Genomic DNA, 23,788 nt, shown 5'->3' with positions numbered 1-23,788 from the left:
AGGCTGTGAGGATGACCAGCCAGACATGTGGGATGGCTCTGCTGGAATGTCCTGGATTTGGCAACTGAAAGGTTTCAAGTTCATTATGTTCTGGACTCAAGAAGTCTGCGACTTTGTTGACTGCACCAGGAGCATTAGTTAATTATTCTCAATGCGTGACTTGAACTCATGCAAAACGCCTTGGTCCCGCACTGCTTATTTCAGCCATGCCTGTAATCTATGCAGTATCGACCATTACACTTAAATGCAGCTTTTTCCTTTTGAAAAACAGGGCAGGATTCCTCCATACCAAATGTCCATCACAGCCTAACACACCTCTGCACAAGCCAGTTCCAGCTGGGTCCTGGGCCGCCTCCTGCCTCCTCTCCTCCCATGGAGTTCCACCTCATTTATTTCCTTAATCCCGACGCGGTAGAACAGAAATTCTTTGTCACCATTATTCTGCCAAAAGCCAAGCAGTTTTATAACAAACACTCATCCGTTCCATTGTATTTCAGCACTCTCCAGTAATTCTTCTCCTCGTCGTCCATGATCTCTCTCTTTTCATCCTTTGCCATCCTCAACCCCGCATTTTCTCTCTGCTTTCACTCCAGGCCCTGTGATAGCTCATGGCACTTATAGCACATCTCCTCATTCATTCACTGTCACTTACCCAAATGTTACCGTCATTTATTAATTCTTCTTTTTTCTAGTAGCATCCCTCCTCTGAGTGCTTTGTACAGTCCTACTTACGTATCCAATAATAGTATTTTCCCAATGAGTGAGTCATATACCCCTTTGCTGACATTTAGAATTCTCCTTGTTCTTTGAAACACGTTTATTCATTCCCCATCTCTACAATTATATATGTCTGCTCATGGCGTTGCATTTCCTGCAGCAGCTGTGCAGCAAACAGATGATCCATGCAAAGAACCCAGCAAAATAATTGTTCCTCCTGGTACCCTGATAGCCTCCATTTCAATTATGTAGGCCAAAGCTAGTTCAAGCTATGATGCAATCAAAAATAGGGGACAGCTCAATTTAAAAAAAAAAAACACCCTTTCTTTTGTTCTTGCTCAGTCTGGTTTTCCATCTTTTTTCCCCACCTATTCCCTGCTCTGTTTCTTTCAATACTGTCAGTAGCAGACTACATGGAGGGTGCAATTGCTATTGGGCCTCTGATTTTGTAGGAGCTGCAAATATTTTCAGTGAGAAACAAACTTTGCTTCAGACTATTTCTGGGCTGAAAGGACAAAAAGAGAGCATCACTCAGCTAATAGGGGCATGTAAATGTCTTACCCACTGACCCACGTAATGTGCACCTGATGGCCAGGGAATGATGCTACATCCCCCTAAATCTCTCTCCAGGTAGCCCTAGAAAAAAATTAATCTGGCATCCTCTCCTTGTTCCTCACTGTAGCCCTAATCCTTCCCCCACAGTTCTTTGCTTCTGTTCAAGTCCTTAGTCACCCTTGCATATTCCATATTTTATTTCTTCCTTACTACTCCTCTTAATCTGCATAGGCCAAACCCTGAGCTCCAGAGTCACCCTGACTCATTTCCTACCCAGGAAAAGCAACGATTTATATCAGTGGGAAAGCCTGTGATGTCAGTCTGGACAGAGACTGATACTGCACGGGGACTCCCGCATGATTATTTCTTGTTCTCTTCTCACTCATTCAGGTCTCCATTTAGCAACACACTTAAGCATGCACCCAACTGTAAACCCATGCAAGTCCCATTCAGCTTCTCAATTGCTTTCTTCTGCAACATCTGTGTTGATGGTTCCCACATCTTCCAAACACAACAGATTCTCCCTCTGTGCTTCCTCTTCCTAACCTCTCTGTTACCCACTCACCAACATCCTTCCTCTTGCTTTGAGAAATTAATTTTTTTCCTTTTTTTTTTCCTTTGCTTGTTTGGATTTTTTTATTTTCACTGCTGCCCGGGGACTCCAGCTTGTAATTTCACCTCCCTTTTCCTGAGATTGCTATGTTGAATAAAACACTGACTGCCCCCTCTTCTCTCCAGTATTCTGAAATACCGAATTGGGCCACTGAGGAGAAAAGCTATTGGCCAGGACTGCTGGCAACTTTGAAAGCTCCAAGGATGGCTTGTGGCCAAAAATGATGATATCCACCCCCTCTTTTTTTTAATGATGTCTTCCTATGACTCAGTCTGGTCCATAAGTCAAAGTAAGATTTTTTTTTTTTTTTAAACCATCCTCCCTTTAAGCAATGAGAACAAGAGCCTGGGAACAGAACGCTGTAGCATCACGGACAGGACAAGTTACGTCACGAGCAATGCAACTTGGGGTGTCCTTGGTGGCTTTAAAAAAAGCAGAACAAAAGGCATATGTCCTCTTTCCGGAGAAATGAGTTTTGGCAGAGCTAAACTGGCAATTGCCTGAGTTTTCTAAACTTAGTTTTATCTGTAAGCAAAGCAAGAAACACGCGGGAAGCAGAGACACGGTGACCTCAGGGGCTCATGACTTCCCAGGCTCAGCAAGGAGCGGCCGTGCCCTTTATTATCCATTGTAAGGAGGCAGAGCCTCGAATAAAGGGGACTAAAAGGTGTAGGGGGAACTGTGACAGCTGTTTCAAAGTGGGGCTGTGGTGTACCAACGCTGCCTGCCCACACACTCGTACCTCTGCCTCCAGCTACACAGTCTGCAGCAACAACCAACCATTCAAACGCTTGATAAATGATCAGTTCAGCCCGAGACCACTTAATTTGCCCCCAAGCCTTCTTTGTCTGCCAGTGGCAGGAGAAAAAATTCATGTTTGGAAATTGGCAGTGGTGTGTATAGCATTACCTGGCTGGAGTTACACTGACTGCTGCAGAAGAAAAACAAAAAAAACCCCAAACAAGCAAAAAACAAAAAACAAACAAAAAAAACACCCAAAACCAAAAAACAAACAAAAAACCCCCAAACCAAACAAAGCTAAATAAAAAACAAAACAAAAAAACCAAAAACCAACAAAAACCCAGACCAAAAACCCAGACAAAAAACCCACAAAAAACCCACAAAAAACAAAACAAAAAAAAATCACACAAAAAAAAAAAAAAGCAGAAGAAGGGAGCAGGCTGAGAGCTGGGGAGAAGGGTGAGGTGTGAGTGGGGGAGAGCCAGGCAAGGAAATAGGGAGAGAAATGAGACAGTACTGTATCCAAGAGTAGATACTATGATGATGGGAACATTAAGAATATGATAGATAGGCAGGGAAGGAAGGCAAACAGACAGAGGTAGGTACAGAGAAGGAGACATAGATGAGGGAGGGAGGGAGGGAGGGAGGGAGAAGGAAGAGAGAGAGCCAGAATTAATTTAGGAGGAATATACTGAAAACATAATCTTCTCAACAGAGTTAAAAAAGAGAGCGAGAGAGAGAATTAAACAAACAGCGACAGGAAACTGAGAAAGAATAACTTTTTTTTTATGAGCTTGTTAACATTTGTGAAGTTAAGTAACCCTAAATTTATGCCATTAATTTGCATGTATTACATTTTTTTTCTGTGCTGCCAGTTTATAGTCTCTGTGAAACCTTTAAAAAGTGGCTTTTTTCCTCCTTTTCCCTTCGCCTGTGTTAATTAAGGCTTGTGATATATGTATATTTTTACACTGCTGCTGTGCTCTAGCATTTAATCATGAAATGGCCCTTTTTGCCTTTTCTTTGGGCTGCTCCTGCCTCATCCTTTCCCCTCCACAGAAACCTGAGGAGGGCTGTGGCTTCATTCACCTGCACCAATCTGTAAGCATGCCTAGAGCCAGGCTGGGATCCCATGATCCCAAGCTGGGAGTCTCCCTGTCAAACAAGGCAGCTCTCACAACAGGGAGAGGATCTTCAGCTGCTGGAGGGTTAACAGTTCCAATGCACGAGGGCATTCACATTGCCATACTGAAGCACACTGTATTTACACATTAGCAATCACTGGGGAGCCATAAATCAGATTCTCAGGGGAAATCCAGCCAAAGAACAGAGTGAGATTCCTAATGAAGGAATCCCACCCTGTTTAGTTGCGGCCAAAGCTGGGGGAGGGACGAGTGACGGATATGCTCTAATCTGCTGCTGGAATAAAAGGGGATGCTGGAATAAAAGGTCATCCTCCAGGGCTTTAGTAGCACCTTGAACTATCCCAACTAGGATGCACAAGGAAGGAGCTGCTGTAGAAAATGCAAGTCCAGTTTCTCTCCTGCTTCTAGGGGACTGCACCACACCAGTTCTCAGGAGCAGAGTCCCTCCTCTCCTCCCAAGGACTCTTCTTTCTGGGCAGACAGATCTCTCTCCTAAGCACATTGCTGACTTTGGAAGTGCCCAAGGCCAACACAAAGCGTAGCTGGTGGAGCCCTTTTGGCAGCTGTCCCAGCGAGCATATTTCTGAGCTCAGCTGGACAGGAGTCCTGGTCCTAAATGTGCTTTGATTGCTTTGCTCCTCTCCAAAGGCTCTGTTTCTCCCAGCTGTAAGCAGAGTTTGCTGAAGCAAGAAGCAGGTTGCTAAGCCTGGTTTGGATGCTGTTTGGTCCTTAGTGGAGCTGATGGGACTCATCTTGTTAAAAGCCAGCTGAGCTGAGCCCATGAATAGTGAACATTGATTCAGACCTAATCACTCTCCACGGGAGATGCAGCAACTGGAGGAGGGAATGAGGGGCATTGCTGGTCAGAGCAGAGGTGGTGTTCCCTCATCCCCTATGGAGGAGGCTTGTGATCTCCTTGGGGTCTGACAGGCATATGACAGGTCTCTGGAGAGTCTCTGCTGAACTGGAGTTGGGAAGGAGAGGTAGGGGAGACAGGCCAGGCTTTCCACACTGTCATTTATTTTGCCATATGGGGGTGTTGAGCACCAGAGAGGATATTCTGATTTACTCCCTGGCTTACCGTTGCTGTGGCAACAGGAGAAATACAGGCCAAACCAGGCTGCATCTGCAATGTGGTGGTAATAGGGAGTTTGGATTCCCATGTGTGTGTGTGTTTGTTTGTTTGTTTGTTTGGCTGTTTGCAGGAGCCACATGGTAAAAAAGCACTGTCATGATGAAAAGGGAATAAGGTCTGAATTGTACCCAGACAAATACACCCTCCTCTCATGCAACAGCCAAAAAGTCATGCATGCAATCCTGTTGGCAGCACACAGCCTGAGGAACACCAGCACACACATGTGGCCTCTCTTCCCATCACAGATACACCGCTGGAGCTGGGGGTCCCCAGCTGCTCTCCCACTCTCAAAAGAAGCCAGACTTTTTATTTCACAAGTACAAAGCCCCTGTGCACCAGTCACATTCTAGCTGGGCTCTGAAATGAAGCTAGGAGTCTAGGCCCCAGCTGGTGTCAGCAAGAGAATCTCCTCTGCCATCACATCCACACATCCCAGTTAGCTGTGATTCCAAGGGATCACAATCCCCCCATTGGTTACTGAGCAAATACTCCTCCCTGCAAATACTCCTCCAGCACATTGTAGTGACAAGTTCTTACCTCCCCCCCACACACACTCCCCGAGCTGATCAACAAAACAAACTCAGCCCTTTCTCAAAAGTCATTTCCCTGGCTGGGAGAGATGGCCTTCATTCCCAACATCAGAGTGAGCCCTCAGGTCACATAAATTGGCCTGCTGCAGATACCAACCTCCAACTGTGCAAACTCATGAGTCTGCCAGCACAATTCCCACCCCAGAAAGCAAGTTGGAGAGTACAACTTGCTCTCTCACAGCCTCTTTCCTTCCCTCTCCTCCAGCATGCTGGAACCTGAGTATCCTCAACCTAAACACTGGCCTCTGGAGAAAGGTTCCATGTCCAGTGCATCCAAAATAATGGCCCCAGAGACCTCCTTTAGGTTAAGTGCCTAAACTTTCAAGTGCCCCTCACAGACTCAAAGCTGCTCCCTGAAGAGCTGGAAGAATAGAATAGCCTTGTAGCAAGACAAACTTGCTCTTCAGCCATACCATAGGCTGTGAGCAATTCCCTTATCTCACAGCCTATAACAGGCTGAAGCTAGCATGGGTGCAGGGAAGAATGGCCTGGTATCAGGGCAAGCACATGGTTTGCTCAGGCATGGAGGCTTTGGAGTTCCTGGAAATCAGACTCCTAATCAGCTTTGGGGTCCTGCGCTGCAAATTTTGCAAAGGAGAGACAAAGTCCATGGCAGAGATGGACTGAATTTCTTCAGTCTGGCAGAGCATGGATGCCTCTATGAGGACAGCAGACTTGAGGTGAGAAACCAGCAAAGACAAGGAGCGTCACTGAAAGACTGGTGATGCCACTAACCTGTTGGCTGCTGCTAATATGACACAGATAAAAAAAAGTGTGTGTGGGGGGGGGAAACAAAGGCGCTAAGGTTGAGCTGGAGAAGATGAGGTGATGGAGATGAGAGGCTCTGCAGGCATGAAAAGCTTCTGCAGAACATTGTGCAGAGAGGAGATGTCCAGCTCAATCCAGCTCAGTCCCAGTGAGGACAGCCACAGGGAATGTGTGGTGGCTGCTGGTATGCTGCAGGAATGCTGTGAGTTTGCAGAATGCCTGTCCACTCAGGGTGTGCAGGAGAGGTGAGACAGGATACAGAGTCACCCCCCTTGACTCCTGGCTGCCTTTTCTCCCATTATTCCTGAGACTACATCTGGCCTCACTATTTTTACACACATACACAGAAAAAAAAAAGGAAGAGAAGATAAAATAAACACTTAATTTCTAACCTAATCAGCCCTTCTCTCACTAATTAGCACCCTCTGAGCACATCCACAGGCTGTGAGAGACACTCTGGGGCTGATAATGACCCCCAACCTGCACTTGCATATGCTGAAGGGTCAGCAGAGCCAAGAGCAAGCCGTGGGGAGGCAGGGAACAGAGCGACCTCTGTCATTTGGTTTTTCTCTCTGAAATCTGGGATGATGGAAAGGGGCCTTCTCTTTTTTTGGCAGCATCCCTTGTGCATGCATGTGTGTGTTTTTCTGTGAGAGAGAGTGAATGTGTGTGTGCACGCATGTGTGTCGAGGAGGAGAGCTTTGGAGGGAGGGGACTGGAACAAAATTCTGGCATGGAGCCCGAACCTGAAACACATGCCAATTTGTGCCTCTTGCTGGTGGTAATGAAGGGCTCCGTTCAGGACACACGGGACACTAATTAAGGGGCTTCAAAGGCGGCTTTCTGCAGAGTGCTCTCTGAAGGGGGGCTGAGGGGAGGAAGGAGCACAAGAGGGGGGTGTTCTCCACTCAATGGAAGACTTCTGGCTCCTAGTGCTGCTGGGGAAGGCACTTTTTCTTTCTCGCTGTCTCCCATAGCAACTCCTACCCGTGAAAGCTAAGAAGGTGCAAGCATCTGGCAGCTCCGGGCAAGCCCTCAGCTAACAGTCAAGGCAGGCTCCGGTATGAAAAGGTGGAAAAGCCGCATGGCAGAAAGGAAGAAGAGAAGAGAAAGGTGGAATTGGGGAGGCAAATCGGTGTGATTTGTTTGCAAAGGTTGCACCTGTAGTAACAGGAGTTGCTGTTAGTCTGCGGGGATTTGCAGGGACAAAGCTCTGGATCACTGCAGATCAAAACTCCACAGCTGAGCCTTGTCGGCTTCATCCCATGGGGTTGTTATTGCTTATGGAAGTCCGGGTGAGGCAGACTTTGGGAATGGGACATGGGCAGGGCTCAGAACATGCCTCAGGCATGTCAGTCTGGGCACAAGAGCTTAGCTGGGCACCAGAGGCAAACAAAAACCGCACAGGCACCCAAAGAGCTCTGACCCACTTCCAGGAGCTTCACAGACCTCGGTCCTACAACCTCTAAGCATTGCAGATTCACTCCTACTGAGCATTCCCATGTCAAAGGAAAGGAGCCAAGGCACAGAATGGGACACGTGGCTCAGCCATGGTCGCCAAAGGAGGTCTCAGCTCAGCATCCCTTCTTCCTACCTGTCACCTTACCCTCACACCTGCCTGCCCTCCCTCCAGGGGAGTAAGCATGAAACAGCAGCTCTCGTGAAAACCAGGACTGAGCCGAGATTGATTAAACGGGGACAGAGTGTGGGAGGAAAGAGAAGAATAAATTGGCAGAGAGAGCAACAGAGTGTTAGTGAGAGACGGGAAGAAAGGATAAGTGAGAAAGATGGTGAGGAAGAGAAAAGAGAGAATAGAGGGTTATCTATGGATTGTAGTCACTGGGCCATGCACCACACAGAGAGAGAAAGTGAGGGAAAGAAAAGAGAGGTGATATGAGCACATGAAAAGGAGAAGTGAGAAGAAACTCACAAAGAGCAAAAGGAGCAGACGGCTTGAGAGATGAGCAGTGTTTCACTGATCCTGCACGACAGCATGTTGCCTGCCATCACTCACCACCCCACAAGCTGCCAGAATGCCCCACAGCTTCCCTTAGCTTCAGACAGAGCTGTTTTCTCTATGTCAGGCAGTCTCAGCAGCACACATGGGTCACCTGGACACAGCTCTTTGGGAGTCAGGACCAGTCCAGCCATGGTGAACCATGAGGACACATTATTTAACCAAGGTGAGGCAGAAGCCTTTCAGTACTACTCTAATGCTTCTCCACAATTGTCCAAACCTGTCGTTTTTCTAACCTTTCTGCCCTCTCCTGTTCACTGTCCTCCCATGCACCAGCCTACATTTAGCAGCTTATTCCGGATGACCTGCTCCGTGTCTCTCATGTCCAGTGTCACCTGGCCAAAAGCACAGCCACCTGCAGCCCAGAGCAGTTCAGCAGGGCTGTGCCTGCCACTGGAGACAAAGAGGGAGGGGGCTCACCCTGGAAAAAACACCTGGGGTGAAACTGGCTGAGGTGTGACTGAGGCCAGTGGCTGCCCCGAGCAAGAAGGACAGTGCAAGGCAGTTCTTAGCAGCAGCTCTTGGGCAACAGTTTTCACATGCATATCCAGCAATTCCCTGTTTTTTCTTACTGCTGCCCAATGGTGAATCTTGCTGCCCAGCCTCAGTGGTTTCTGAAGGAGGTGGTCAGCTTCCTAGGCAGGCAGAATCAAAAGGGGGTTGGATGCAGAAACACATTATGGTGCTAGAATCAGCTGTATTTTGCTGCAAGTTAGTTGCAAGAGGTCTTGCAACTGCCTGTGCTGAGAAACATCTGAGCTCTGCTAGGATCTGCAGAGAAAAGAGATCAGCCTCGAGGAGTTACAGACAGTCTCAGATGCAGTTGCAAGACAGGCTTGGAAGGGCTTAGCTCTGTCACTGACCCTTGCCTCATCCAAGGATAAAAACCAAGGCACAGGCCAGACAAGTCCAGGGCACTCATGTGCACTGCCTCCTCCCATCCCACAGACCACCAAACACTTCCCATCAGCTGCTAACACCTGCTGAACCTTCACAAAGAAAGCCACAAAAGATCTAAATCTAGTGGGAGAACCGAGCTGATCACCAGTCTCTTGTGACCATAGGGGAAAAATCAGCCAAGACATTCAGATTCACAGAAAGACAGCAGCCTTAGTTTCCATGGAGAGAGGAAACAAGAACACTCTCTAGAGTGCTCCAGCTTCCCCTTTCCTCTCCCAATTCTTCCTTCTCCCCTCACACCTCACCTTCCTGCCCTGTGCAATCCAAGTTGGACACCATGACAAAGAGAGGTAAACAGGCAATTAGTGAATCACTCTTATTGAGTTTGAACTGATTATTAAAAAGAAAAAAAGAAAAAGAAAAAGGAAAAAATGAAAAGAGGGAGAGAAAATCAAAGCTGGGATTACAGGCTTAGCAAGCATGAGTGCATATTCAGCCTACACTGTTCTCTTTGTGACTCTGTCACACCGGTAGACTGCTAAGAGAGTTATACCATTACTAACGTGACAGCATTGTCCTATACAGCCTGGATTAGAAATCCCAGTGGCTGTGTGGAGAGGAAAAGTCCCTTGGCAGTGGCAGGCACTTGGCCTCATGATGTCTTCCACTCACAGCATGCTGGCCAGGCAGGAAGAAGTATTCAATTATCAGACAGGCTCTGCCTTTTCCTAGGCCAGCTTTCTTTCATTGTCTGACTGCTTTCTCCCTGGCCAGTGATGCCTGAGAAGTCTGTCACGCAAGAGAAACTCAAGATGGTCCAGGCAATTCCTGAATCAGGCAGACTTCTCAGAGCTGAACCCCTCCTCCTCCTCACAAATACACAGTCTTGTCCAAGCATGGATAGAATGTTCAGTCTTGAAGGTGGTAAATATCTCATTCACCAGCACAGGACCTCCAACAACTGCCTGGAAAACTGGATCTCCTTGTTCTCTGCTGGGCTGGGAACATCAGTCAGTTGTGATTCCTTCACATTTCTCTGGCCTAAAAATCATCCTACTGAGCTGAGACTGATTGCCCTCATTACTTCCACTTCTTAAGCAGGACCACACCAGTTTTTAAACACATCAAAGACATGTATGTTGCTCTGATGCATTTTTCAAGCACTTCCTTTTCCAAGTAATCTCCCTATAAACATCTCCCCAAACACCACAGTAATCAGATAATCACCCATACCTTCATACACTGTTTGTATCCTTTGTGGTGTCCCTGGGGACTCTGTTTCCTCACTGAGACAGTGGTGTTTTAGTTCACAGTGTGTCTGTGAACTGGCATGGATTGACAAGAAAAAGGCAGCTGGCAATAATAAATGCATCACCATATCCAGGATGCAGAACAAGGAAAGGTCATTGTGTAACGTGGTCTCATTGCTCTGGCAGCGGCCAGAATTCCTGCTAGGTGGCCACCAATGCAGGGGCCCAGCTTTGGGACCACTGAGGGAAGATGAAGTGGATGCTGCATGAATTGGCTGTGTCAATTCCCTGAGAGGGAAAGAGGAGCTGAACTTGGAGTGAGAAAGTCAGTGAGCTGAGAGGAGGAAAGAATTGGGTATGCAGTGCCTGGAGGGTGAGGGTCAGGACCAAGAGTAGCAGAAGGAGCTGCCTAGGACAGCTGCTCACCCAGATGGTCCCCAGTCTGTAGCCTTCAGATCTTGCCTTAGCTCCAGCCCTGTGGCTGGTGCTTGTGGCCTCATCTCCCCACATCTCTGTTCTGCAGCCAGTAAAGCCACTGGTGGGGCAGGCTCTGTACCACTGCAGGAACTGGGGCAGAGACCATTCCTCATTCAGGGAACCTCAGTACTATTTTTTTCCCTGTCCCAGTCCAAAGAGACAAGGGAAAAAAACAAAGTTTTTCTTTCCAGAGCTGCCCCGGGGCTAGGATACAATATTTTATGGCCCAGTTCTTAGCCTATTTGCATTTTGTATTTTTACTTCAACTGCTGTTTGTTTCCAGGCATTTGGGATGCCTAATGATTTTCAAAGCACTGTTTATTTTAATCCCTCTAATTTATTAATAAATTAGTTGGCCTCGAAGTGCTTGGGAAAGAAGGGTAAGGAAGTTGTAACCAGTGCTTTGAATAAAGCATCAAACTGTCATATGATCACATCAAAGCAACAGCAAGCAGCTCACTTTGTTGGCTATATCATGATACAGCCTCATGGGTCCTCCAGCTTGGTGTCAGGTTTCTTCATACATGTCACCCTGCAACACTACCAGACTCACCAACTCCAAGGATGGAGTGAAAAATAGCAATGCCCAGAGGCAGCTCCCTCTGAAAAGTCTGCCCCTTCTCACCCTCAGCGTGTTGTGAGAATGTAACATGCCACCGTGGTGCAGATAATATAAACCATGCTGACATCCACGTGGATTTGCAGGCAAGGTTGTAATCTTCCCATAAATCACAGGTGCACTCAGCCTCCACTAAACTCTTTTCAGCCCAGTGCTCTGTGGCGAGGCTGCAGTTTCACACACAGGACAGTCCCTGGGAAAACAGTGGGCATAAACACTGCTAATCATGCAAATGAAGGACTTGGAATCTCTGCTAGTCATTCCCAACAGGAACATGCCAGGTTTTCTCATCACCAGAAAGCAACTGACAGATCCTGAAAATCCTAGGGGCTGCCCTCAAATAATTTTTCCCATCTCCAGGATAGCTGCAAGCCTGCACCCATCTAGGGCCTTAAGATACATACATACAGTCTTTTGAAGTTGTCTTTTGACAACTTCATCACATCCTCACTGCTGCAAAGCCCATTTGCTCTCAGTGATCCCACTGAGATGAAGATCCCCTTTCTCCCATCTCACGCTGACCTGTCAGCGATGAACATGTTAGTCATGGACTAGCCTTTGCCAGGGATACACAACTCGCAGGAGACAGAAGCCTCTCTCTTCTGTAGTGGCAGGGCTTGCTGCAAGTGTACATCTTGTGCTAAAGGGCTGAGGTGATTCCACAAACAGCTCTGTGAAAGCAGCCTGAAGTTGCTGCTGGTTGTCATGCTGAGTTAGTTGTGCTAGATGTCCTCCAGAAGCACCGTTCTGCCTGGGAATAGACAATGACTACTGTTTAGAGGGGGTGAACACATCCTGGCTGAATGAGCTTATTACAACAGCCAGCACGGCTGTCTGGCACGGGGGGGACACCTGCACCCGTGTTCTCTTTGTACTTGTGGATAAATTGACACAAACAGAGATGCCTCGAGAAAGGCGATGGTGGGAAAGAAGCTCTTTCACCCAGGATGCAGAAAGGACAAAAACATTTCTGCAGTGCCAGCTGCAAAGTGGATTCCAGAGCGGCTCTCCTTGCTGACATCCACGGGTTCTGTTGGTGCCTATGCAGCCTGAGCAGAAGTGAGCCCAGTCTCCTCCTCCCTGTGTGTGCACACCCTGGTAGCATTTACCCACTCACTGGAAGGGGCACCAGAGACATCTGCCTGCCCTGCCCCTGGTACTTAAAATCTGACACCTTGTTTTGAGGGCTCTGTCAACCCCTCCAGCAGCCTTTCGCTCCCACCCAGCCCCCCAGAGTCGAGAGGCAGTGATCCATGCTGTGCAGGAAGAAAAGGCATGGCATGAATCCCAGCTCCCTGCTCTGTGTTGTGGACAGGGCATTATCTTCACCCTGCAAAGGAAGTGTAACTCTGCACTTGGCTTGATTGTGGCCACTTGGTTGATAAAAACCTTGATAAAGTCAGGTTATTACCTGCATGCCTTGGCAAGGCACCTGCTCTCTTTCCTGCCCATCTTCCCTGGGGCAGGGAGCTCCCTGCTTTAACAAACCCTGATCTCCCAGCCAGTTCTCCTGTGGCAGAGGAAATAGAGATCTTCAAAACAGGTTTTGAATTGAGTCCTCAGCTTGATGATGTACCACTTGAAAAGAAGGCCAGGTTGGATGAACCCTGATCTTTGCTCTCACAAAGGTGCACCAACAAGTGATGAGGACTTTGGAGAGAAATAACAAGGGGAACAGCATCTCTCAGAGCCTTCCCGAGAGGAGCATAACCAGCTCATGTACTTAAGGCCATAACCTTTCTCATTCTCCCCATAGGGCTCTTGGTGTCTTTTCTTCTGTTGCCTCTCTGATCCCTGAGCAAAGAGCACAGCCTCAGCAACCCAGCCTCCACAGGGAAGTCCAGGAAAGGCCAAACCCTCCAGGATCATGCCTTCCTTATCTAAGGGCACAGGCAAGGACCATCTGCCTCCAGGATGCTTTCTCCAGCAGTGGCAAATACTGAGGCCTGGGAAAAAGGAGCAGAACTTCACCAATATAGAGATGTCTCCCCAAGCCTCCCAGACAAGCTGAAAATGGTGGATTTTGTGAGCTGGCCAAAATTTACTACAAAATTATTAAACCTCACAAAATTATAAGGATCCTGACCAGTGTTCACCTTAACTGTGCTTCATTGTTACACTTCATAGCTACACACCAGGTGTTCTTCTGCTGGGAAGAAAGGGGACTGTAAAAGGCCTACCCATGAAGGGCGAGACTGCATTGCACAGTCTCTGTAGGCAGGGAGGAGGGCAGGTATTTCTTCTCCATGCTCCTCAGCAGGAGTGAACCATAATGAACACGCTGGGAAAGGCCAGCAGCACTTGAGTGAGGCACATGGGTCTTTGTGTAAGAGATGCCAGGCAAAAGGATGAGGCCATTCCTGCGTTAAATCATGTTCAGTGTGTCTGTACAACTGGTGAGTGCTAACATCCTTTTGTGAATGCTCACATGTGACAGCACCATGGCAGGCCCTGGGACGTGTCCCCAGCCTGGGAGCGTGCAAGCTGACCCCACGGGGTGTGCCTGTGTGTTGTCTGCCTGCCCAGGGGGGAGCTTTCCATCTAAACCAGCTGACAGCTGCTCTCCTGAGTTTCCTGGACACCAATAATGTTTTCCCTTTTCTAATCTCCCCGATGTAAATCCATTCACAACGAGTGCCTAGAGACTTTTAATTCCATCGGCATTAAACTCACTAAAACCTCTATTACCAAAAGCTTTTAGGATTTTCCCCAGAATCTACAAGTCAGGTTCATAACATGACAGAACTCCACCTCTCTAGGGTGTCTGAGAAATTAATTCACGCTTTCTAAATGCCAGGATCTCTGACCAGACATTCAAAGTATCCCCCTTGCCATTAGTAAGCTCCAGTTGCTGGTACAACACCACGCTTGCCAGGGGCTGAGCTGTGCTCTGAAACACATCTAACAGCCTGAGAAGAGCCCCCTCCCTGTACCAGGCAAGAACAGATCACCTGTCACAGCAGAGCAGCTCCAGAGGTTCACAGATGCTGTGTTAAAGGGAAAGGGTTTATTGCAGTGCTCCCTTGCTTCATTCATAGACCAAAGATCTGGCAAATGCATCACACCACCAGTGCTCCCCAGTTCCATAATAAGTGAGAAGACAGTGTGGTCTCACCTCAGTGCTGCACACAGGCAGGCGCTGTAAAAGCACAGGGATTATCCAGCTGCACCTCAGTAGAGAAGGTGGCTGGGTGCCGAGACAAATTGAAAGTGGTTGTGGTGGAGAGGGTCAGACAGCTGTGAGTCAGTGAGTGAGGTTTCTAAATGCTATAATACTCCAGAGATGGTGCATTTATCCTTTGGCCCTGGAGGTTCATTGGCTGCTGTAATAGAGCAGAGAGATGCAATCATCTTTTGATCCCAGAGGTCTTTTTAGGTGCTATAATAGAGTAGTGATGATCAAGCCATCTCCAAAGCCTTGGGGTTGCTGGCACGCAGCGTGAGTGACGTCAGTGTCTCTCAGCCCCCACAGTCCCCAGCTCCTGGATTCCAGGAGAGGTGTTGAAGATGTTGCTTCCACCCCAGAGGTTTGCAGGGGCTGTGGTGATGTCAGCTTTGACACACTGCCAAAGTTCCCTCTGGCCTCACAGGAACTTTTAGCCACGTGGAAAGGTGTGATACTGACTCCAGGCCTCCTGGCAGTGGGACACAAGCCTGGCTGTTCCCACTCTATCCACATCAGCTGCAGTGGGTATAGCTCAAGCTACCCACCAAAACAAATCACAGCTCTAAGAACACAGGAGAGCTCAGAGATCCAGCAAAGAGCAGCATGCAAAGATGATCCTCAACGTTTCTTCATCTGTCTTTAAAACATTTCCCAGAGGAAGCAGTCACTCTGCTCATACTTCATGGGCTGTCCAGGAAGGAGACATACTTACAAGGAGTCTGGGATTTGTGTACAGCTACACTCACATCTGTAGCTACATACAGATAGCTAGAAATCAAATAGGCTCAGTTAGCCAACCTGTTGAAGATTTCAGCACCCTATATCATGGATTCAGAAAAAAAATCCAAGAACTGGGACCATGCTCCTGGGTAGTGAATGCTGCTGGGCATGGAGGATGGAGGATATGTTTGTAGACTCAGGTCCTTACACTGAAGAGAGGAGGAAGTAATCAAATAAGGTTTCAGAGTTTCTGTAGGCTCAGGGATTTCTCTTCTCCCTTCAGCCCCAGCAGATTTTTAATTCTGAGTTCCAGCCTGGCCTGGCAATTGGAAAGTTTGTTGGATACCCTGTTATCCTGGCACTGATCTCACATCCATAGCTCAGGCAGAAGATGGAAGCATAGGCAATCTCCCACAAATCTCTGGGAACTTTGCAGGTTAGGTTTCTGATCTGAGGCAATATCAAGAATTTAGGTGGGTCTGCACCTTTTCTGTGGGAGGGCTGGGGTTTGGTTTTCACCAGAACTGAGTTCTCAGCCTCAAACTGAGAGGCTGAAAATCCTCCCTCCTACGATGGATTTCAACATGATTATGGCAGAAGGGAATCTGAGCCCATTCCCCCCTGAGCTTGAGGATGCTCCTGAACTCATGTGGTGTTAGAAGAGCTAAGAAATGAACAGAATTTCACTGCTCATGTCCCAGTAGGTAAGATGTACACTAGGGAACAAACATTCCAGGTCAGAGAGATGTTCACACTGGTTCTCAGGAAAAATACACATGGGATTTTTGGGGAGAAAAGGTGGAAAAGCATAAAAGCAGACAAATGAGGGACAATGCGCTCTTATCTCAATTTTCTTACTTGCTGCTATGAGTTGCAGGTTAATATAGGCTCTGAAGACTGAACCTGCAGGTTCAGGCTCCAAAACTGGGCTCATCCTTAGTTAAAGCTCATTAGTGTGCTCTTGTTCTCCCCAAAACACACAAGACCACTATGAACCTTTCTAAATTCTTGGACCTGACAAATTCTCATGTCTTAGACCTCCACAGTTCAGTCCTGTGAATCTGAATCCCATACATTTTCACTGTGCATTCCCTCACTCCTTGGTGATGAGGAAAGGTATGTCTCATAATAAGGAAGGACATACATGTCTCATAATTTTATTTCCTCCCACCCTCCACTCCCAATCTGCTGTCTGACACCAACAACCCCTGTGTATTCACAGGCTTTCTGTCTCACCTCAGAGGCCCTTCAGGTCTCCAGCATCCCTTCAGAAACAGGCTGACCTGGGTTTGGCATGCAATTCTGAATGAAGCAGCACTGCAGGTGTACCAAGAGCTCTTCCAGAGCCCTCTCTACCCACTGCCTCTGCATCCAAACTGCTAATTTCCCTGCTCAAGGGCATCACAGCATGGGGCAGAGCTCTGCAAAGACATTCACCCTCACTTTCATTTGGCTGATACCCTTGATAGGACCTTTTGGGTACCTAAAGAGTTTTGAGTCTGCCCTGCAACACACATTACTTTGAACATACCAACATTCAGTTTCATTCACCAGAGCACAGTGCGTTAATTTAACTTAATTCTCTTTCCCAGGCATTTCTCACAGCCCTTTCTGTCCACAGCCAGCATAATAACTTTGTCTCATCTGCTGATTTCCATATGGCATATCTCTCCTCCCACCTTTCCAATTCATTAAACAATAAGGTAAATCACAAGGGATTTAGAAGAGAACCTGGAGGCCACATTAACCTTTTGCCATGGTGAAACTTGACTGTTTAATCCCCTCATTCTTTCAGTCTCCAACTCAGTTTTTGATCTATGTCAATATTTTGTCTCTCACTGACTACTTAGCTTCTTTAGCAGCTCAAGTGCAGGATCTTTCAAAAGCCTTTTGGAAGTCTAAATACGTTATATCAATCGGTTCTCCTTTATCCACTGTGTTATTGACACATTCAAAAAGTTGTAGGAGATTAGCACAATGCAGTTTTCCCCTGCTGAACCCACGCTGGATAGGCCCTATCAGACCACAGTCTTCCAGATGTCTTCAAGCACTGCTTTTTAATTATCATTCCCACCAGTTTACCAGATACAGATGCAAAGCCTACTGATCTTTAATTCCCCGGATCATCACTGAAGCCTTTTTTTAAATATAGGTACAACATTTGGTCTTCTCCAATTCCCCGAATCAGTAGCTTTTTTTTTCACAAGAGATTGCATATTTTTGTTAGCAGCTCAATCACTTAAGCTCCTTCCAAACTCTCGGATTTAACCATCTGGACTTGATAACTTATTGTTCAGGGAAAGGGGGGCGGAGGTTTTGTGGTTGTTGGGTTTTTTTTCACTGGGTTTGTGGGTTTTTTTATTATTTGCTTTGTCCCAACACCCGTTATTCTACCAGCATATTTTCCAACAGATCCTCATCTAAGCAGATATAGGAAAAGAATCTCACGAATACTGTCGGTAGGGACAGCTGATACAAGAGAAATCATAAGAGAATTCAGCTCCCCAGCAACATCCTAAAAATGGAGATACTGAGTCACTTTAAGCACAGGAGGTGACTGGAATTGATCAATGCGAGTTTTCTTGGATAACTTCCACCCTGTTCTGACCAACCAGGCTAGTTTTGCTCATTTGTTTGGGTCTCTTGCTGAATAGTGATTTCCATCTTGACCCCAGAAGATCCAGGGCAGGAACAGAGCTAGCTTGATTATATACAGCCTAAGGTGCAATGAAAAGAAAGTGACCTCTGTGCTGGGGGATGCATGAACCTGGGAGGAGATGAAACCCAGCGAGGATGAAAGGAAGTAAATCAGAAGGTGAGCAGAACAATGCTGGGCTGTTAGCTCCAGTGATTGCCTTTCAACTGCATCAGCCACACGACATGAAATGTAATGGGCAATGCTGGAGAACTCAAATAAGTAGCCCCATTATATGAGTGTTTCTCCCTTTGTGCCAGACTGGTTCCTGATAGATTTCACCATGCTGGCTGGCTTTAAAAGGCATGGCAGTTAAGATCGGGGCACAGCCCGGTGCCCCTGATGTGCCACTCACTTTTAGCCACACCTTCCACTGGTCCTACAGCAGGGAGTCGGGGAGGAAACTTGAGATGGAAAAGAACCTTGAGATGGAAAAGAAGCACCTTCAGGTTTATGTCACAATGAACACATGACCAGCTGTGGATATGTGTTCACCTGTCAACCTGCCTGCATGCCAACTCTGGCATTCCAGCTTCTGGAAAGCACCACACCCCAATCAAAAGTGACACCGAGAACATTGGTATGAAATCTACCTACCCTGTGACAGGCCTGGCATACCTACCTTACCTGGTGGACACATACTCAAGTATATTTTGTAAAAGAGGAAGAGGAATTTCCATAAATCCCTCTTATTTAATTGCTGCTGTTCAGTTCTCATGGGTCATGCTGAAGGGGCAATTGTAGAAAAAATTCTGCCTCATGTAGCTTGTTGAATTCATTCCCTGCAGCCACTGCCTATGTGAGGTAATGTGGCTGTAGGTTTTTCTGGGGAGCCATCTAAAGCCAAGTCTGTGGCTCCCTTCAAGACCTCACCAACATCCCTCCAACACAGAGCAAGGCAACTCTCAGCAGTGCTGGGCAGCACATTCACCTCCTCTGGCCCCACAGTGGAAGGGCTGGGAGGAAGAGGACATGAGGAAGGGTTTCTCAGTCATGTTCCCCTTCTCCACATCTGGAGCAGACAAACGGGCACAGGAGAAGGCATCTCCAAGCAGGACAGTCTCAGGCTGGCTAGTCCCTTAATTAAGGAGGTGGATAGAAGATGAGTAGATTACTCATCTTCTGATGAGTAGAGCTGGTCCTCCTGCCACTGAGCTTTTGAGACCACATCCCTGCCCAGTACAAACATGATCAGGTCAAACTCTAGTCTGTAATTCAATATAAAATACTTCCATACCACATTGTCACTTCAGGGACATGCTGCTCTCTTTCTGCCTCCCTCTCCATGCTTTTCTACCTTTGCTACTTCTGTCCTTCTCTCAGGGCCTCCTTCTTTCTCATCTCAGTGTCTGCATCCCCTCCATACCCCGGTGTGTCTCACAATCCCCCTTCCCTCTGCAACACCTCCCTCCACTGCTGGCAGAGCCATGAAGCAAGAGAGGGCTCACATTGGGATGAGATAGAGGAGGTTCTTGGGGGAGAAAGAGGTCTTTTAACTTGTCTCCCTCTCCTCACATGCACTGGTCTGTCGTGTGTGTGTGTCTCAGGGCTGTGGCTGTGCAGAGGGTGCAAGGGGGAGGTGAAATGACAGAGGCTGGGGATGGCCAGCTGCCAGCCATGGCCTGTACCAGGGTCCCCTGACTCCCCTGACACACACAGACACGTGGCACGGCTGCTCAGGGAGGCCCAGCCAAGAAGCCTGTCCTTCTCCACTGAATCTCTACTCTGTTTCCCAAGTGACAAGCCACAAACTCCCTTTCTCTTCCCAAACAAACAGAGGCTTAGTGAATCACTGCTCGGCCCTGGCACACAGCCCCCTGGTCATTATGGATTCTCCTCCGGCATCCAGCCTCCTGCGAATGACAGCACTCAGCCATGTCAGCAGAGTCCACAGGCTGAACCTCCCTTTCCCCACAGCATCTCTCTGTACAGCCTGAAGCATTGTTCCTTCACATCCCTGCTCCCCAACCTCCTCCTCTCCCACAGTGTTCTTTTCCATGTAAAGGTAGGGGAAACTGTGGCACAGCGTGGTGACCAGTGAGTGAGTTTGCTAGGACTAGGATCCAGGAGTCCTTAGCAACAAGGTTTGGTAGACAGTGTCACCTCTTGACTTTAACCTCCAAAAGCTCATTTTGCTGGGCTTTAAAGTAAAACTGCTAAAACCTGGTCAACAAATTCTCCGTCTAATCATCAGAGACTTGCACACATCCACACACAAGCATAAGGCAAACCACCCCTCACCAGCTTCCTGCCCTTTGGCCCTTCAGCACAAACAAAATTACTTCCCTCAGCAAGACAAGCACCTGAGTGACAGATTTGCAAAAAGTCCCTGCAGCATAACAGTGAGGGTTTGCATTCATACTCTATCCCAAATGAGCACCTGCTCCAATGGCTCGGCCTCTGTCCATGGTGCAACCCCATTTTCTGCCAACACAATCCTGTGAGGGATGATAATGCCTCTCCTGGGCCCTGACCAGCACTGACCAGGGGGCTGTGGAGTGGTCAGGGCTGAAGAACAACGTCCTCCTGCTGCGACAATGCTTCCCTCCCCTTCCTCTTCAGCATAATGCTTGCCCTCCCCCAAACCCATGCCATCCTCTCCAGCATCTGTCTGGTGTGGGACATGGCCTGCTCCCAGACTGTAATTTAACCCTCTTTCAGACTGGCTTGCCCAACAGGAGGGACTGAAGTAGGCTGGCTGCAGTGTGCAATTACATTTGTCAGACTAGCCGGAGCATGCACGATCCGGAGCACGTGCCAGATGTGGCACACAAACAGCCCTCGTGCCAGCACCAAGATAGGGTTGTGCAGACAGATAATACCCAACACAACATCAATCTTGCCAGTACAGAGTTAAGCCAACATTGTTTTCTAAACAAATCTCAAACAGCAGAGTGAATTCATACTGGATCAGCATTTTCCCCCACGTAGCTGCAGCAGTTTTGACCCAGTCCCAAGCTCCCTAGAGCTGGATTTATTGTCTTGTCCACCCTGAGTCAGTGCCAAAGCCACGTCCTGAGAGGACTGAGGAATTTAACCAATGCCAAATGACTTTGGAGGCTCCATATGGGAAGAGCTTGCTTTCTGCAAACTCTCCAACAATGACACTGAGTATGACTGCACGGGGATGCTCCCTGCCAGCTCCGGCCAAGGGGAAGAGTGACACATCAACAACACCACAGTCACTCGTCACCCGCAGCACACGCACGAGCGCACCGGAGGGTGTGAACCACGGGGGAAAAGATCACTTCACAGGGTTGTCAGCTGGCAGCAGCAGCCAGAAACAACCCCACCTGGGAGAATCAGCCCTTCCCGAGGCTGAGCAAAGCTGCTCCTGCCCAGCATGAGGGTCACAAAGGATGAGAAGTGAGGAACAAGTGCTGAAAGAGGGGTAAGCAGGGCTTGGGGGACCCCAAAGAAGGGAGAAAAACAGCAAGAGGCACCAAAGAGAAGTTGAAGGCAGCACTTCACATAGAAGGGTAGGTGTTGGAGTGGTGGGTCAGGGGCATTGAGGAACTGCAGATGGGGAGAACTGATGCCAGGGTCCGGCAGTGGCAGCAGAGAGATGCACTAGAAGATGCACTGGAAGATGCACCCTCCTTGCCAGCCTCACCAGGTGGGACCTGGCAGGAGGGGAGGGACCCATCACCTCCACACCACCTCAGCACCATTGTCAGGGCTGCACAGCAGCACAGACCCTGACAGTCCCTTCTCCTCAGAGAAACACAACATCCCTCAAAATCTGACTTGGAAAACCCTGGTCTCTGCCAGAGTCTGTGCAGAGCCTGAAACCACAGCCTAGCAGGTTGCAAACTCCCAAACCTCTTCTTTAAAACGCACTCCTCTAAGGTTACCCACCGCTTTGCCAGCAGCTCGTTGCTTTAGGGTCTATTTTGGGGACAGGCATCTCCAGGCACGTTCGTGCTCCTCGAGGACTGGCAGCAGTCTGGGCCTGCCCAGGCGCTGGGAGAAACAGCTGCTCCCACTCTCCTCCCATCCCCACACCACGGCAGCTCCAGCAGCACGGAGACGTGGCATGGAAATAGTGCAGCTGATCTCCCTGCCTTCCCTGCAGAGGAGCTGAGGAAAGGGGCACTGAGGGCAGCCCCAGGCGGCAGGAGGCCCTTTCAGGTGCTCCCAAGAGCTTTGCGCCCCAAAATGGGTCAGGCTCAGCACAGGGCCCCTTCCTTGCCTGTGCAGGGCACACAGCGTTCCCAGCTTATGAAACACACTGTCTCCAGTAGGAAAACATCCCTTCCAGCTGAGAAGGAGCACCGGGGGACAGCAGATAAACAGTGACAAAGAGCATGCCCATCACCCCAAAAGCCGTGGCAGGCTGAGCTGGGTATTCAGAGGAGATTCCTGACTAGGAAATGGAGGCCAGCATCTTCTGTTGGGAATTAGGATCCCCAAAATATCCATGAGACGAGGAGGGAGGGGGAATCCTCCCCTTCATGCCCCACTCCCGGCAGCATGCTGCCCACTCCTGCCCTGCTGCACGCTGCATCCCTGAGGTGAGCCAGGCCAGGGCTGCAGAGCCCAGCTTTGCTGCTGGCCAGGCTGCAGCAGAGTCAGCCTGGCTGCCCCTTCTCCCGAGAAAGAGGGGAGGTGGAGGAAAATGAGGAATGGAGAGGAGCAGACAGGTGTGTGCCCAGGGAGGGATGGAAAAGGGGCGGAATGCACTCGGGACTGCGTGCAGGGCACCCGCAGCGCTTTCCCCTCCCTGCACACACATGCAGAGCCGCAAGGGAAGGGGCTCGGAGGGGAGGGAGCAGCTCTCCCTTGTGGGGAGGGCGCTGATGAAAGCCTGGATTTTGTTCACAGCCTAGCAGAAGCCCCTGCCCTTCTCCTCCCTCACACCTCTGGGGAACAAGCAACGAGAGGGAGGGCAGGATGAAGAGAGGCACAGCCAGGGGTGCCGAGGTTGGCTTACCTCGCTGTGCCTGCGCTGGGGGTGCCCGGGAGGTAAATCCAGGTCTCTGCTCTCCTTGGTGAATGCTGGGAAAGGTCTGTGTTCAGTCACATGAAGGAATGGCCTGTGAGTAGGTGCTCCAGCTCACCGCTTGATCGAAGCTGCCATGGATTCATTGCGAACGACTTCGCCTTCTGTGAGGAGAGGAGGAAAGGGGAGGGAAAGAAAAAAAAAGGAAAAAAAACCACCAGCTTAAGACTTGGAGGGTAGATTCACTTCTTTCTTAGGTTTCCAATGGCAACTGAATATGCCACAGATGAAGATCCAGGGTGTGTGTGTGTGTGTGAATGTGTGTGTGTGTGGGAGGGACGGAGAGATGCACAGCTGCTGAGTCCACAGGCAGTGTAGGGTGTGAGCTAGTCAAGGCGTATCGGTGATTATGGGAACAGACAACTGGACACGGGCAGCAGAGCAGACAGCCAGATGGAAAGAGACTGAGAGGATGGAAAGAGGTTGGCCTGTATGCTGAGAGCCTGGCTGTCCCACTGCACACAAAACGAGAGAGCACCTGACCCAGCGCAGGGCAAGGTGCTGACGGAGCTGCACCAGAAGGAGGTGAAGGGTGCTCACACACACGGCTGCACGCACACAGACACGCCACCCCCAGCCCTGTGCAAACCCCCAGCACGCCCCTGAAAGGACACTCCTCACACTCAGGACACACACACACACACATTTACTCACTGGGCTTTTCACACCACCTTGCAT

At 48.9% G+C, this 23,788-nt stretch overlaps 1 long non-coding RNA gene across 2 annotated transcripts in view; it reads right to left on the bottom strand.

The window, feature by feature from the left end:
• Positions 1-23,788, bottom strand: part of LOC146443792 (uncharacterized) — a 58,217-nt gene that overhangs the window by 8,802 nt on the left and 25,627 nt on the right. For both annotated transcript variants that reach the window (XR_014849302.1, XR_014849301.1), the window contains one exon: positions 23,042-23,214. This is a non-coding gene — a long non-coding RNA (uncharacterized LOC146443792). The remainder of the gene's footprint in view (positions 1-23,041; positions 23,215-23,788) is intronic.

This window comes from Lichenostomus cassidix, chromosome 1Aa (assembly GCF_008360975.1).
Source record: "Lichenostomus cassidix isolate B80296 chromosome 1Aa, HeHo_3.0, whole genome shotgun sequence".
NCBI lineage: Eukaryota > Metazoa > Chordata > Aves > Passeriformes > Meliphagidae > Lichenostomus > Lichenostomus cassidix.
The sequence above is the reverse complement of the archived record's forward strand: the minus strand, read 5'-3'. Positions and strand labels throughout refer to the sequence as shown.